This window comes from Fukomys damarensis, unplaced genomic scaffold (genome assembly GCF_012274545.1).
Source record: "Fukomys damarensis isolate Sample0158 unplaced genomic scaffold, DMR_v1.0_HiC HiC_scaffold_12, whole genome shotgun sequence".
Lineage (NCBI taxonomy): Eukaryota > Metazoa > Chordata > Mammalia > Rodentia > Bathyergidae > Fukomys > Fukomys damarensis.
The window spans coordinates 52,000,127-52,016,701 of record NW_022900924.1 but is presented as its reverse complement, the minus strand read 5'-3'; the positions used below and the strand labels follow the sequence as shown (position 1 = coordinate 52,016,701).

At 43.9% G+C, this 16,575-nt stretch overlaps 1 protein-coding gene across 5 annotated transcripts in view; it reads right to left on the bottom strand.

Annotated features, from left to right (window-relative positions):
* Positions 1–16,575, bottom strand: part of Igf2bp2 (insulin like growth factor 2 mRNA binding protein 2) — a 136,609-nt gene that overhangs the window by 74,725 nt on the left and 45,309 nt on the right. Inside the window, exon 1 of one of the 5 annotated variants that reach the window (XM_010624214.2) lies at positions 11,740–11,758. The exons of the other annotated variants lie outside the window; for them this stretch is intronic. The gene's annotated coding sequence lies outside the window, so the exon portion shown is untranslated. Of the gene's footprint in view, positions 1–11,739; positions 11,759–16,575 lie in introns of those variants that run through there. 5 annotated transcript variants of the gene reach the window in all.

The window sequence follows — 16,575 nt, the reverse complement described above, 5'->3', positions numbered from 1 at the left end:
AAAAAAAAAAAAAAAAGAAGTGTAAACAAGTAAGGAATGGGTTAATTGCCCTTCTGAATGGAGAGGGGTCTCCAGTTCTCACAGTGCAACAGTCTGCCCTCCAATCTCTACAGCAACTCCCTGGCCACCTCCTCCCAGGTGAGGTGGTTCTAACTCAATGCTTATCATTTATGCACATCTGTTCTCTGGGTAATTTTGAGGAAAAAAAATTTTTTTCAAGTTGTTTTTTCTTCCCAGCGTGAAAAGTAACATTGGAACCTAAGGTAGGACTTTAGAATTAACCAGGACTCGGTCACTCATTTAAAAGCAAAGGAGAGCTGGGGATTTAGCTCAGTGGTTCAGCTGCCTGCTTCCTGCCCCACAAGCGTAAAGTCCCAAATTCGATCCCCAGTACCAAAAAAATAAAAAATAAATAAAAGGCAAAGGCACTACTAATAATTGACAAAGTTACAGTGTGTTTAGAAGGTCCCAGACCTTCATCCAAGAACATGAATTAGCTGATGCAGGGGGAAAAGAGCCTGTTGCTCTGATGAATCAGGTAAGCACATGTATCTAACAAAAATTAAAAGTACACCAGAAACACCATAGCATCTTGGTGTGTGTCCCCCTTGCTGATTATGTGACTAAAACATCTTCACAGGAAGGGACTACCTCAAACTTTAGCATACAACAGAATCCCTGTGTTAACACACACCTTGCTGGACCACTCCCCTCCGGAGTTCCTGGGATCGATATGGTTCAGGGCCTGAGAATCTACATCCAAACAAGTTCCCAGTTGGCAGGTAGCAAGAGACTCACTCTCCGGGGGTCCCGGTCCTGGCTTTCCTATTACATGGCATGCAACTGCTTACTTTTCCATGCACTTCCTCAACCACACTGGGAAGCTGCTTGCTTAGTGAAATGCTTCAGGAAAATGTCCACACTTTGCCTCTGACAGTGGAAAGTATCTGTTGATTTTTTTTTTTTTTTTTGGTACGGGGGATAGAACTCAGGTCCTTGGCACTTGCGAGGCAAGCAGCAGCACCACTGAGCTAAATCCCCGGTCCATATCGGTCGATTTTTAATCTACAGATTATAAATCTCTATGCATTTTAAGAACTTTCAAAGTAAAGAAAGGCAATTCCCCTGGCCAAAAATCTTCTCACCTGGGAGAAATGTACCCATGTCCTTGAGTGTACAAGTTCTACAGTAAAAAGCACCTGGGTTTCAATCCTGACTCTGAGCTCGTGGATAAATTAATGTCTGAACCACAGTCTCTTCATCTGTAAAATGGGCGTAATTACAATAGCTTTACCTCATAATGTAGTTATGAGAATTCAATGAATATATACAATACGTGTGAAGCTCTGAGCCCAAAGTCTAACTTATAGAAAAAGTCAACAACTATCATGCCTGGTCCTTGCTAAAGATTTCTAGACTTCTCTGCCCACCCAGATCACTGTAATCTATGAACCCTTCCTCCACTGACAATTCCTAGCTACTCAGATTTTTCTACAAAACATCAATGCAAACATAAAAAGTGTTCTCCTGGGAAGAGCTCATAGTCCTCTTGACTTCCTGGTCTTCCCGCCACCCCTGGTCCTATGCCTCAATGTGGGCCCTCCTCAGATGCTGTCTACCCCTTCCAGACACCCTCAGTGCTTTCACCACTGTTCAAAAACTGGTCTTTCCAACTACAGAAAAGAAAGGAGCCACTGTGAAATCAGCCCACCAACCAAAGACGGGCACCGAACCCGTCTGTGCCCTTCCTCGAGGATATACGCAGGTCCGCACATTATCTCCTTTTGAGAATTTTGCTTCACTTTTTGTAACATTTTTATTATAAAATTAATACATACACATTAAAAGAGAGATTCTACCAGTAGAGATTCTACCACCCAAAGATAGCCACTGGTAGTAATCTGATGAATGTTGCCACAGTTGCAAGCATTTTCACAAAAAAGGGGATCTTACTGCTAATTATACTGTAATCTGGATCTCTTACTGCATTGCACAGGTATTTAAATTTTTCTATACCACCAGTTTTAATGGCTAAAAAGCGTTTCATGACATCGCTGGGCAATCTCCACATCGTGCTTAATAAAACAGCAGCAGCACCCTTCTCCCGAGACCCCCAGTTCAGGACCACTGAGCCCTCTGCGGGACGGGACTGGCATATCCCCTCCCCTCCCCGATTCAAGGAGGCCTGTTTCTTCTTCCCGTCATCGCGTCTTTTCCATCTGCCTCTTTCAGGTTCCTAAGTCACAATCCTAGTAGACACCTTTCACCCCACACTCAGTCCTACCAGAGCCTCTCCTCCCCGGCCTACCCCACCAGTCAGTGCACTCTGGCCATGGGCACCAGTTCAGTTTCTCTCTGCCGAGCAGAAGCTCAGGAGGCCGTATCGTAACATCGCGGAGTCTTCAAACAGCATCAAAATACTCCCTGGGTCCACTCCTATCTCTGGCCCCGTAACACAAGTCTGCAGTCATCTTGGGGCAAGCTGCACGCTTATAGACTACGCTTGACACCTTTTTCCTGAATTGGGAATGTCTTCACTACTTCTCCTTTTTATCTTCCTTAAATTCTATTTACACTCAAGTGTCTCACTCAAAGCCAGTTTTTCTATGAAGCTATCTGAAAAGCTACTACGCTCTTGTCTCAGTATCCTGAATCTTTCACTTGAAAAATATCTGAGTTCCTATGATGTGCCAGACACTGAGTCAGAGTATAAGGCAATGAAAAAAAAAAAAAAAAAAAAAAAAAAAAAACAGAGACAGGGTTCCTATTTTTATCTGCACCAATGAGGTGTAAACCTCTTGGGAGCTGATACATTGCACTTACTACTTTTTCCAGAACTACTAGCATGGTATCAGGCAGGTAGCAAATGCTCAGTAAATGTCCGATGATTGACTTGATTGGTGGTTACAAATCCAATTTCTCCACATGTATACAACCTGACCCGCCTGTGACAGCAGCTCTTTACACATCGAAGCTGACGTATTGGACACATCGAAGCTGACATATTGGAAAAGCCTAACCACGAACGCTGTTCTAAAAGCAACTAGGCTCAAATGGCCATCTAACCAAGAACAGTTAAGTGTCTTTCTCAGAGAATGGGAGTAGCATGTGTTGGCTCTGAGAGCACTATGTAAACCCCACTGCACAAGAGCAAAAGGTGCAGACACTTCTGAATGACAACAGGAGCAGTAATGGCACAGGGTGGCTTCCTTCACAGGGATGGACGACAAGACATGCATCGATAGGCAGCTCCACTCAGTGAGCACCTCCAGGATTCGTCACAGACTTGGTCTGTCTCAGAAGCCTTGGGAGGTGTGCTCAAGATCTTTCAAGCACCAGAAAGAACGGCACACCAGTGCCTTCAGCCAGTATTTACCAAACACTAGGAAGAGATAACACACAAGGGAAAAAGCACTGGCTTTGGAACTCAGGAATCCTGGGTTTGATTTCTGGACTAACTAGCTGTGTGGAAACACATCTGATTTTGTTCAGCTTTGGTTTCCTTCTCGGTGAGTAAGGTGAGGTAACACAGAAAGTGCATGATACAGGGCTGGGGACTGAGCTCCGTGGTGCTGCCACCCACTCTCGAGTTTGATGCCCAGTACCACACAAAGAAAGTGCATGGTACAGAGGAGATGCTCAGAATGGAAAGCTGCTGCTGCTGGGGCTGAAGGGGAAGAGGAGGGGGCAGCCTGCATGCTGGGCCTTGTGTGAGCACAGAGCACATCCAACAAGACAACTTCACAGGGGACCCTGACTCAATGAGGGAAATAAGACAGATGATAAATAACTAGCTTATGCCTTGGAACTTTGTGCTCCTCATTAAAGTCCAAGAAACACGAACATCACTGTTTCAATGATATCACAGGTAACATTAACCCCAAAGCTTTTTTTTTTTGGTTTTTTGAGACAGGGTCTCACTATGTAGTTGAGACTGACCTGGAACTCACTATGTAGCCCAGGCTGGTCTCAAACTCACAGCGATCCTCCTGCTTCAGCCTCCCAAGTGCTGGGATTATAGGCATGAGCCACCACGCCCGGCACCAAAGCATTTTTTAAGTCAAGTACTCACCCTGACTATCCTCACATCACGGTCACATGGTTCTTTCAACAATTCAAACTGTTCTGGGGGACACAGCTCAGTGGTAGAACATTTAAGTGCACTTCAAAGTACTTTTTTCTGTTTTACGTTAGGACATCTTGCGAACATCTAGAAAGTCACACCACCTTAAAACCAGGGCTGGTTCCTTACTGATGGTAATACCAGGAAACCAAAACCAGTGCAAGAATTCGGTTCTGTGGCACAGGCCACGGTGAAGCACTTACGTTTAGCAAACAGCTGGCATACAAATGCTTGTTGAACGAAAGAATGAATTTTGGTTACAGCTGACCTGTCTGTCCGTGTGCTGTAAGACCTGGGATGCCAATAGAATAAATGCTACTATGGATAAGTGTTTCACTCTTTGAAGTCAGGACAGAATATAGAAGCAAATACAAATGCCCAGTTTCAATCTCTCCCGAGAACAAAGAGTAAGTGAAACAGAAGCTGGCGTCCACTCTGAAACACGTGCCACTGTCCATGCTGTTCCTCTCTCCCACCCCAGGGAATGCGCACAGTTTTGCTGAGTGTGTTTCAAGCTAGAAAAGGAAGTCCAGGAGAAATGCCATCCCTTCAGCACCTTGCCAGAACATTTATATCTAGTCCCAAGAAAATACTTCTGGCAAGCAGCACAAGGTCCTGAGTTCAATTCCCAGTACAGGGTGGGGTGGGGCGTTTATAAACCCAAGAAAATACTAAATGTAAGAACTTTAGCATTCCAATTCCACTGCACAGCAGGGAGAATTATGAAACCAAGACCTGTAAAAGGCAAAACTACCCTTGAGAGATGAAGTCTGGCGTTGGTTCCTTGCAGAAAGGGGGCCACGCACAGAGAGGTCTGAAAAGGCTGTGGATGACCTGACTAGAATTTCATGCTCACACACGTGACTTAGAGCCAGTGTCCAGGCTTCCAATCTCTCAAAAGTCACCCATAAATCAGCCACGAGACAAGTACTGCAAATAGCATAATTTCTCATGAGTAAGAAGCCTGGCTACACTGCTAGATTTTTTTTTTTTGTAGTGAACAGAGGATGATAAAATCTGCCTTAACATTTTCTCATGAAAATCTTTAAATTTACACCAAAGTAGAAAGTTAGCGTAGGGCTGGGGATTTAGCCTAGTGGCACTGCCCACACCTGCCTTGCAAGCACAGAGTCCTGAATTTGATCCCAGTATGGGATGGGGGATGTGGTGTAATTAGTCCCAGCTTTAACAGTTACCAACACAGGGCCAATCCTGTTCATTTATACCTAACCCATTCAATTATTTTAATGCTAAATCCAGATATTTTAGCATTTTATCAACAAATACAGTACTTCAGTAGGCACTACAAAAAGATAAAGATTTTTAAAAATTGCCTCAATACCACTAATATACTAACAATGAAAAGCAATTCCTTTATATTAGCAAGTACCCCCTCAGTATTCAAATCTGCCCAACCATGACCTCAACATCTTTTTACATCAGGTCAATATTTGAACGTCCACAATGCAAATAAACTAGTCTATTTAGTTTGATCATTTAATTAATAGAGTTTAGTTCAATTTCTGCCCAGTCTGGCCCAAAATCCCTGAAAATAATACCTCATTCATGGCACTTCTCTGAGAAGCATGTAACCCGCAGAAGACACAAATCTTACATTCATCAGCTATCTCTCTCTCTCCACCATATATTAGTTTACCATCTTTTATATTGTATTCTTTTTTTTTTTTTTTTTTTTTTGGCAGTACTGGAGATTGATCCCAGGGCCTCTGCACTAAGCTATGTGTCAGCCCCCCCCTTTTTTTTTTCCTTTGAGATGGGGTTGCTAAGTCTCTAAATTGACCAGGATGGTCTCAAACTTGTTATCCTCCAGCCTCACCTTCCTACAGTGCTGTGATTATGGGCAAACCCTACCACATCCATTCTTTAAAAGAAAACAAAAAAGGCTTTGTTTAGATTAATTCATATGTTATAAATTTTATTCAAGTCAAGAGCTTTTAGTACACTGCACAGGGCAGGCAACCATCATCAACCAACCTCGGAACACTTCTCTCTCCCCATAAAGAAACACTGCATCCATTAGAGTCACACCTCCTGGCCCCTAGACTCCGCTGCTTTTCTGTCTCGGGAATTTTGATTTTGTTGGACATTCTTGCCCCCACTCACACTATTCACACTTGTGTGGGGGTTTCCCCTGGCCACAGCAGGGCAGGAACTTTCCTGGGAGGGTAATGAGGACAATTCCCTAGAAGGTACCTCCCCCCTCCCTTTTTTTTTTGAGACAGGGTCTCACTATGTAGTTGAGACTGACCTGGAACTCACTATGCAGCCCAGGCTGGTCTCGAACTCACAGCGATCCTCCTGCCTCAGCCTCCCGAGCGCGCTGGGATTAAAGGCATGCGCCACCACGCCCGACAACCTTCTCCCCATTTTGGGGCAGAGGATTATCAGCTTTGTTCTGCTTTGGCTGTTAGAAAGCTCAGCGATGAATCTGCTGCCAAACTTTTACAAAGTTGTAGAGTATTATTTATCATACACATTTTGCCAACCAAATTTTCCCTCTATCCTCACTCCAGTATTCTACCTTACTTTGCATTTGGTTTTGTTCGTTTGCATTTTTTCTTTTATCTCAAGTAGCTTTCTAGTTTATCTCAAATACTGTTTCTGGAACCAGCAGAGATTTAAATGAACACTTCCCCCGCAACAAATTCTGGTACTGCCTGATGAAGGTTTAAAGCCTAGGAGAAACCACCTATTTGAGTATAACTCTTTCTTTGTGGGAAATAAGACACTTAGGCTGGCTCCCAAGAGTACGGTACCAGGGGCTCCTAGTAAAGGATGGAGAAGGGATGCGGAAAGAGGTGACAAGTGTGAGATGTGTGACATTTACTCCTGCACACACAGAAGAGGTATACGTGTGGACTGGCATCTGTGCAAAGGTTGGTGACTTGGTGGTTGAGGGATCCACACCTAAAAGAGCTGACAGCTGGGAAATAAGAAGAAGAAAAGAGACATGGCAGAGATCACACTGGGATACTAGGCTGACATCTCAATAGCATGCATTTGCCGTGAAAATGTGCAGTAACTTCTAAAAACCCGAACCACAGTTTCACTGCTAGAAGTGTGAGGGAGTCATTCCCATTCCAAGTGCTGGCTAGTGACTACCTTTTACTTCGTGGTACTGGTTGCTTTACTCTTGCCAAGAGCAAAGTATTCTGTACCAAGAACATTAAGACCCTGGCTATCTCAAGGAAGGACCTCACAGGCAGAGGACATTAATTCCTCCGTTGATAGAGTTCAACAGAACTCTTCCTGCACCCAAGAATGAACTGATAAATCAACTAAATTGGACATGAGTTTTGTTCATATGCTCCAATTCTAAATATTCACTGAAATATTTGCACTGCAACCAAAATACTTTGGTTTGGATTTAAATGCTATTGTATGACAACACGCAAGTGTGTTTCTGAACATAAAGCCCAACCAATTTAGCAAAATAGCTATTTCTTGCATTCAATCCAAGAGGACACCAAGTGGAAAACACTGTGTTATTCTGATATGTCACGGCATGGTTCCTCAGAGAGCCCGGGATTCCCTTTTCCCTGTGATAGACTGAAATACTATATATGAAATAAATGTTTTGACCTTTTAAAATATGATCTTCCCTGGAAGAAGCCTGGCTATGCAGGAGTAAGCATGATAACCTGACTCTCCTTGTGCATCCTACCCTCCCTACTGCTGCAGGACCAAGTTGCCTGTGCCATGGAAAGGAAGGGATGATTTGTGCAAAGACCACTTTCTCAGTAACAGCTAACAGCTGAATTTTATCCAAAGACTTTAAAGCACACAGAACACAGAGCAGTCTGTACCAACTATTCTCACCCCACGAAAACTCGGGCTCAAGCTGAACCTATCTCCTGGCTTCTCCCACAATGTTATAGCAAGATGTTGACTTTTTGTTTTTGAAGGAGTCTTAGGGCTAGGACTGGAGTACATGCTTAGCAAGTCCAAGCCCCTAGGTTAAATCTCCAGCACCAAAAATAACTTTAAAGGTTTCCCTTCCTACGATGTGGTTCATAAGCCCAGCTATACATTAGATCACTTGGATACCTTAAAATGACAACAACAGAAAACTAGCTGATCTCACCCCAGAGATTCTAATTTAACCGGTCTGGGATTGAACCCATGCAACGGTATTTTTACAAAGTGAACACTATGTACTGCAAACATGTACCAAAAAAAAAAAAATACTTCTCGGTAAGTCAAACAGGAGCCAGGGTTAAAAATTCAATGGTCTCATATAGATCTCTCCTTTTTTATACCTAGTTATAGCTGTCTTTTTTTAAAAGTACGTATTTTTTCTTCCTCCAAGGTACCAATCTCCATATCATATACCAAAGTTACCATACCATGCTAAGTCCTCAGTCACTCAACCACTCTGGATACACTTTTTTTTTTTTTTTTTTTTTTTGAGACAGGCTCTCACTATGTAGTTGAGACTGACCTGGAACTCACTAGTAGCCCAGGCTGGTCTCGAACTCACAGTGATCCTCCTGCCTCAGCTTCCCGCGTGCTGGGATTACAGGCATGCACCACCACACCCGGCTCTGGATACACTTTCAACAGTGGAGCTTTTGTATCTCTCTCACAGCATACTGCTTATATATTCAGCATTGTACTCATAAGGGAACCACTGTGCTTATGTTTGTTACCCTAGCTTGTGTTGAAGTCACAAGCTTACCTTACTCCCCACTTTGATATAACAGATGACAGTGGGCTGCTTATTATGAGAAAAATCACTACTCTCAAAGCATGTGAAAGCTGCAAAGACAAAAGTCACTCTTAGAGCTTTATCTTTAGGAAAAGAATTAGAAATCCAGAATAGGGACAAGAATGAATAACACCATGTTGAATACAAAGTCTGTAACAGGCATGCAAGATGAACTAGTACACTCTCAGCTACAAAGCTAAAACAGAGATCAAAATACTTACAGCACTTATCTCTGGAATTATGGACTTTATTTGGCGTGTACGGAGCACGTGCTTGTGTGTGTTTTACCAAGTCTTTTTTATAAAGAGTATGTAAAACCAGGCATCATATTACAAACCTATAATCCCAGCACTTGGGAGGCTGAGGCAGGAGGGTTGCTGTGAGTTCAAGGCCAGCCTGGGCTACACAGTGAATTCAAGACCAACTTGAATTACACAGAGAGATCCTATCTTTAAAAAAAAAAGGGGGGGGTGAGAGAAATCATCTCTAAAGAAGATGATGACATCAGTTTGACAGGTGGTAAAGGGACACAGGCACAAAAAAACACTGAGAATATTGAGCAACAGGAGTAGCTCTATTTGGGTACAGCTCGGAATGTTTAGACACTGACGGTTAGGTTGGTGAGACTGGAAATACACTGCAAAGGCCACAAATGTCCAAGGGGGCCCGTCACGGTGATGTATCCTGCAGTCCCAACTACCTGGTTGGCTGAGGGAGGAGGGCACCCTGAGACCAGGAGTTCGAGACCAGCCAGGACAGCATAGTAAGACTCCATGTCAAGAAACAAAAGCCAGCGCGGCCAGAGATTTAGCTCAGTAGTGAGTGCCTCCGCCTGTCTCACAAGCTCAAGGTCCTGTGTTCGATCCCCAGTACCAAAACCAAACCAAACAGAAGGGCTGGGGATTTAGCTTAGTGGTTCCAGTGCCTGCCTGGCAAACGCAAGGACCCGAGTTCGATCCCCAGTACCAAAAAACAAACAAACAGAAATGACCTATTTGGGCTGGGGATTTAGCTCAGTGGTTTGGTGGCCTGTCTTGCAAGCGCAAAGACCAGAGTTCAATCCCCGGTACCAAAAAAAAAAAACAAACAAACAAACAAAAAACAAACAGAAAAACAAAAGCCAGCTGGGAATTTAGCTCAGTGGCACCACACCTACCTCACAAGCACAAGGTCCTGAGTTCAATCTCCAGTACGAAGAAGAAAAAAAAATCCACAGAGAATGTGAGGGAAGATTTATAACCAGCAGTTAAGGAGTCACTGTAAGTTTCTAAATGGTACGTTTTATTGTTATAAAATTATAAAAACAACATCTTTCTAAAAAGTGGTATAACTGTTCATCGTATAACTGGAAAAAACTAAAAACCATAAAGTAAGTAGAAGTTATCACCAGGAAGCTGATCAATCACTCACAGAAAAACCACTGCTTGCAATTCTTCTACATTTCCTCTCCATCATTTTTTTGGCAGGGGAGGGGGCTATACCAAGATCAAACATCCTCTCCATCTTTTCTCCAGGGTTACGGAAAGCTTTTGAGTAGAACAGTGCTACCTTCGGGATGTGCTTTAGGAAGGCTGGGTCCCGAGCCATCTTAGTACAAAGTGCACCTCCCCAAGGCAAGCAACCAGGGGAGGCCTCTCAACAATGGCTCGGCCTCTGCTGCTGCCGCCTCTGCACCTGCTGGCTGTGTCCCGCAGACCACAGTCAGGCCCCGAGGGACAAGAGGGACCGAGGAGGAAGCCCAAGTGGGAGAAGCTGCAGGGGTTGACACGCAAAGCACAGGCAGGCAGGCGCCAGCAAGTGTGTCCAGGGGAGGGCGCCCATTTCACAGGACAGAGAGCGTTTTTCTGGAGGCCACCCTCACCATGGGCCCCAGAAGGGCTTCCTAAAAACAGGCCTGACTACATCTTGAATGTGATTTCTGCATTACGATAAGACAGCTCAGTGTGATGGCTACCGCCGGCTGCTCAGAGCCATGCTGCCCCCGGAAGTGGGGGACACGTGTCAAACGCCCCGACATGGTTCGTGTGCCGGGTTCTCACGGCACTGGGTCTTGCCCCAGCCCTGTTCTGAGACAATGGGGCTCTGTCAAGGAGCAGAGGCCTGAGGCTGGAAGGGCATCTACCTCCTCTTCTACCCTGTGAGGTGCTTCTCTGCTTCCAAACAGGCTCAGTTCAATGTTTTATCTCCTCCCCCTGCTTTCCTTTGCTAATTTTAACTCGATTCCAAATTGATATTTTTCAAGAGATAACTTAATTCCAGTCCCGCCCCACCCCTGTTTATGACTTAGGAATGAATGTAAGCACAAAACATCTTGTGATGGCCTCAAAATAGAAAGCGAGTTTAAAGTTTTATTTTTCTGTCCCAAAGCTGCCAAAGCACTGGCATGTTTTAACTTCTGCTCTACAGTTTCCCCCTTCCTCCCGTCCAGCTAAATTTAGTAAAGTCCAAATAAAAGGGATACATGTGAAGCAAATTTAAATATAGTTTCTTTGAATCAGAAAGCTCTGGAGCTGGTGGATGGTAGCGGTGAAGAAAGCACGGCTCACAGGAATGTGTGCGCCCCCACAAGGAGGGGCCGGAGTCCGGCTCACCTGCTCCAGCAGGCGGCAGAGGGCGAGGAAGGCAGGAAACCACCTCCTCCCTCCTGCCCCGCCCCGCCCCGCACCTGTCTTTCTGCTCTCCACTGCCAGGTGTGCTGTAAGCACAGCACACTCTACTTACTGTTGGCATCCAGAGAGAGAGGAGAAAAACTGAGGGCACTGTTGTATAAAAGCAAGGCAGCACGGAGAAGGGCGAGAAGAGCAAGGCTCCAAGGGGCGCCCGTGGGAATGCGGCTGCGGCCGCCCCCCTGGACACCTTCACGTCTGACCATCCGTGTATGACTTACCTCTGGCTTTGGCTGACTGAAGGAAATTCTACGGGACTGGAGGGCAAGGAAAACCCAATGGCTCTGACTTTCTAAGAGGGATGATGAGATCATAATGGCAAAAGTTCTCCGGGGAAATGCACTGTCTATAAGGCAGCAAAGCTGTGAACTTAAATACAGCAGAGACTGCAGAAGAACAGGGTTTGTGGGCACAGGTATGCAAACGGGACCAAGGCTCCAGCTTTTCCGTACAAGTATCCGACACTCCATCCTTTCCCCAAGCCAAAGGCGAGTAAGATCGAGGAAAAGAGGTGAGGTCCTGAGATGCTAACCCCTGGGTAGCAAACCCACCCTGAGGGCACTCGCACATAAATGGAGTCCATGCCGCCACACAGGCCCACAGCGACTAGCGAAGAGGACACTTAACACCAAGGGCAACCCAAGCAGCAATACAGACCACACAACTCCGTATTTCCACATTCAGCGGGGAAAGCCCCACACACATGCAGGTAAAACAACTCTGCATTTTCAATTATTTTAAAAACAGTATAATAAGTGTAGAACATGGACCAGCAAACTCCGACTGAGAGGCCAAACCTGCATAATCCCTTGTCTTCTTACGGTCCACAAACTAAGAATGTTTCTTACTTTTTTTCAAGTAATTGAAATAAAAATAACAATACTTCAGGACATGAAAAGCACATAAGAGCCAGGGATTTCGCTCAATGGTTCCGCCACCTACTTCATAAGCACAAGGTCCCAAGTCCGATCCCCAGTACAAAAAATAAAATAAAATAAAGTTATAATTTCAGTGTTCATGAAGTTTTATTGGAACACAGTGCCACTCATTCGATTGCATATTACCTACGATTGCTCTTGTAGGTATGGCCTACAAGGACAAAAAGTATTTACCCTTTGACCCTTTACAGAAAAAGTTTGTCAATACCTGATCTACAGACAAATCTAGGGTAGAAAATAATATCTTTTACTTATTTAGTACTTTAGGGCTTTTTTTTCCCCCAGATATATTTACAGCTATTACTTCTACTTCTACTCCCTGTGAGTTATATCACAGGGAATTATTTGTTATATCCTCTTTAGAGATGAATACACAGGAGTCTGACGTGGATTTGCCCAAGGTTGCATCACTGCAAAGTGGGAAGGTCAGAGCTATACCCCAGTTTTCTGATCTATATCTTAAGGCATTCACTTGACACAACTTGTTTTCTTGAAAGTCTGCCAACTGTGGCTGCTCAAAGTCATTTAAAAATTTTGTCCATATCTGATAGCTCACTATGGCATAAAACCCAACCTTCCTAAAATAAAACTGAAAACAAACCCCAGCCCCACTTGCTGCAGAGCAGAGACACAGACTGTGGTCTCATCCAAGTGGCTCCCCACTTTGGCAGAGGCAGTTCTGATGGCAGCTTCTAGATGGTGGCAGAAGTAGCAACACACCCTGACAGCTGTGGTGCTCCTAGAAATGTAGCCTGGGGTCTGTTTCTTCAGCCTGCACAACAATCCTGTGATAGTATATACCTCTGTATGTTATTTTCTGTATAATCTGGCTAATATGAAGTCTGTTCCCTACAACGAGGGTCACAGACCAGACAACTCGGGTTCAGGAGAAATCCTTACAATGCTAGAGCATTTCCTCTATATTTTTAGAACACCACCTTCCCACCACCACCATTACCATCGTCTTAAACACAATCCCATTTCCATTTTCTGTAATTAAGCAAACAAAATATGATACACACAATTCAACAATTTACTGCAAGACTTCTCAGAGCCTTACAAGGCAAACATGCTTCATCAATTTCCCAAAAAAGGACAACTACGTGACATTTGAAAAATGCATCTGACCACTGAACCATTTTTTTGTTGGTGTTTTTGTTTTTTTTTTTTTTTTTTTTTTTTTTGGTACCAGGAATCGAACTCTGGACCTTGCACTTGTGAAGCAGGCAGTGGAACCACTGAGCTAAATCCCCGGCCCAAACCATTTCTTAATATACCTCTACCAGGAGAGTAATACATTTTGAAAAATATCAATCAATATAGCCTCTATTTAGAAAAACACTTGTATCTAAAAATGTTTTTAAGATAAAACTGTTGAAATGAATATAATTCTGGAATATGTTAGGATAAAAAATATGTGTATAAGGCCAGGTAATTAGCTCAGTGGTTCTGCCACCTGCTTTGCAAGTACAAAGTCCTGAGTTCGATCCCCAGTACCAAAAACAGTCTGTGTATAGACAGCTGGTGGGTATGCAAAGGTACAATCTTTTGGAGAAGTAATTTGGCTTCATTAGTAAATGCCAGATAGATATTCCTTGATTCAGTAATTCCAGCTCTTGGAATTTGTCCTTAAAACAAACCTAAAATATGGACAATACTAAATTCCCTTCTCATCATTCTTCACACCTTTGTGACTGTATGTAAAAGAAGTATGTGCTCTTGCTTAAGAAAAGCAGAAAAGGAATGGGGATTTAGCTCAGTGGTTCTACCGCCTGCCTCACAAGTACAAGGACCTAAGTACCAAACACTAACTAAATAAATAAATAAAAAGCAGAAAAGGGAACTACTTTATCTAACAAGGTGATAGAAAAAGAACTTCCTTTTAACTAGCGCAAAGCAACAAAGAGGCTTTTATATTATCACAGGTGTCGTGAGTATAGAAGCATTTTTTATTTTTACCTTCTATAGAGAGAGAAGGAAAGTTGAAAACTTTCCCAAAAACATACCCGTAGAGGAAGTAGTGAGAAGATATTAGGTGCTATAAACACTGCAGGCAGTGAGTCTTCTTGATGCAAACCAAAGGCTCTGGCAAACCATAAACCTTTGGGACGGGTTCATTCCAGCTTTCAGGTTAACTTGGCTAAGAACACGATGATGACCAAGAGCTGTATGCTAAAACTTTATTATTTTCAAGTTAAATATTTAAAAGAGGTCCTTTAATATTACTTAATACATTTTAAACGTGTGTGCATAATAACACATATAAAGAAATAAAGGAAATTTTAGTATGAGTCTGGGGGACTAAAGAAAGCTTCAAAATGCAGCAATTCGTAGGTTCAGATCATGTGACTAAGGCAGTGCTGCCCTCTAGTGGTGGAGCACCACAATTTCACTTTGAGACTTTGGGCAGATGGAAAACACAGCTTTGATTTCACAAAAAGAAAGTAATGAAGACACAGCCGAAAATTCTCAAACCTATAGCTCTTAAATAGTGAAGGCCAAATAACCAAACGGGTGCTCCACTTAAAGAACACTCAATGTTTTGCTCTCAAGTCCATTTTACCGACAGACCATTTTGCCAACAGACATGGTATGGAAGGGTCAGTTTCTTTTCAGTTGCAAAAATCACGGGAACTGAGAGAGCCATGCTTACTGCCTACTAGTTATTAACCGCAAACTAAGGCTGAATGAATTATCTCTAACCACGTGCCAACTGCCTACAGTGGCAGTCAGTACATTCTTTCAAAATTCAGTGCTGTGAACAAAAGGCCCATGCAACCATGTGAGGGGTCAGGTACTTGACCCTTCTCTTAAACTCATTCACCACAATCCATATTAGAAAATAAAGCCTGAATCCTTCTGCTATTGGACCATGGTGCAGAATGAGGATCTGTGATTGGACAATCTAATCCCAGGGAACTCTGATTCTCCCGGGGAAAATGAGATGTGGCAAGACAGCAGAGCCCCATCATCCGTACTAGTGGGAGGAAGAGCAGTGGGTTACATTTTATTCATTGCAAAGTGTTCTCAAAACATCCTATTTGCTTGCTCCTTGAATTACGAGAGTAGGCCTCTACTCCCAAGACTAAGGATTAAGCAGGGAGGTTAGATGATTAGTTTGTGTAAGCAGTAAGTTAGTAGCAGACTTGCAGCAGGCTCAAGACCCCCCCTTGGGTTTACTATTTCCCCACAGCACCTGGGAGACTGAGTGGGAGGTGGCTTAACAGCCAGCAAAGGACCCTCAAAATCAGAAGGGTGGAGCCCCTCTAGGCAGGCACCACCAGAGGAACAGATGACACCACTGCAAAGGTTTCTAAGGCCCACGGAACAGGGAGAGAACTTGAAGCAAAGAAGCCTGAAACCATTTCAAATAGGGACAGACAGTCCTACAAAACTTGAAATCAGCCTAAGGTAACCATTGTATTACCATTAGGATACACTCACTGGACTGTTTAAGAAGCAGGAAATCAAGAAATCCACTTTAGGATTGCTATCCAAAACTACTGAAACACTTTTGCTTAAGGAAGTAAACTTCTCACTTCCCAAATATCTTCTGGACAACACGTTCTGGCTAAAGTCTCCGCTCAGTAATCTTGGTCAGTAAGCGTATCTCTTTCTCTTCCTATGTTTTTGTGTCCCCTCTCCTTACTCAGTCCCTGGCAGTGGTACTGTACTGAGTCTTTAAGGTGGTGGGTACATTTCAAATCTGATGAGCTTAGCTGCAATGCAAAACTTAACTCTAGGAAAGAAACAAGAAAGGCACAGGGCCCACAGCGGACACAATTTCCAGACTGCAGCCCACAGCGCCTGGGGTGGCCTGCTCCTACCCCAGAACCTGGCACTGTGGCCACCATGACTGGGGCCACAGTGGACCTACAAGCCAAATTCAGCCACCAGAAACTTCTCCACAGCAATGCCTTTTCTAAAGTTTGCTTAATTCTATTTCTATTACTTAGAACCAAAAGCCTCTAAAGAATAGTTTTTATGGCCAGGCATGGTGGCACATGCCTGTAATCCCAGCACTGGGGAGGCTGAGGCAGGAGGATCGCTGTGAGTTCGAGACCAGCCTGGACTACATAGTGAGTTCCAGGTCGGTCTCAACTACACAGTGAGACCTGG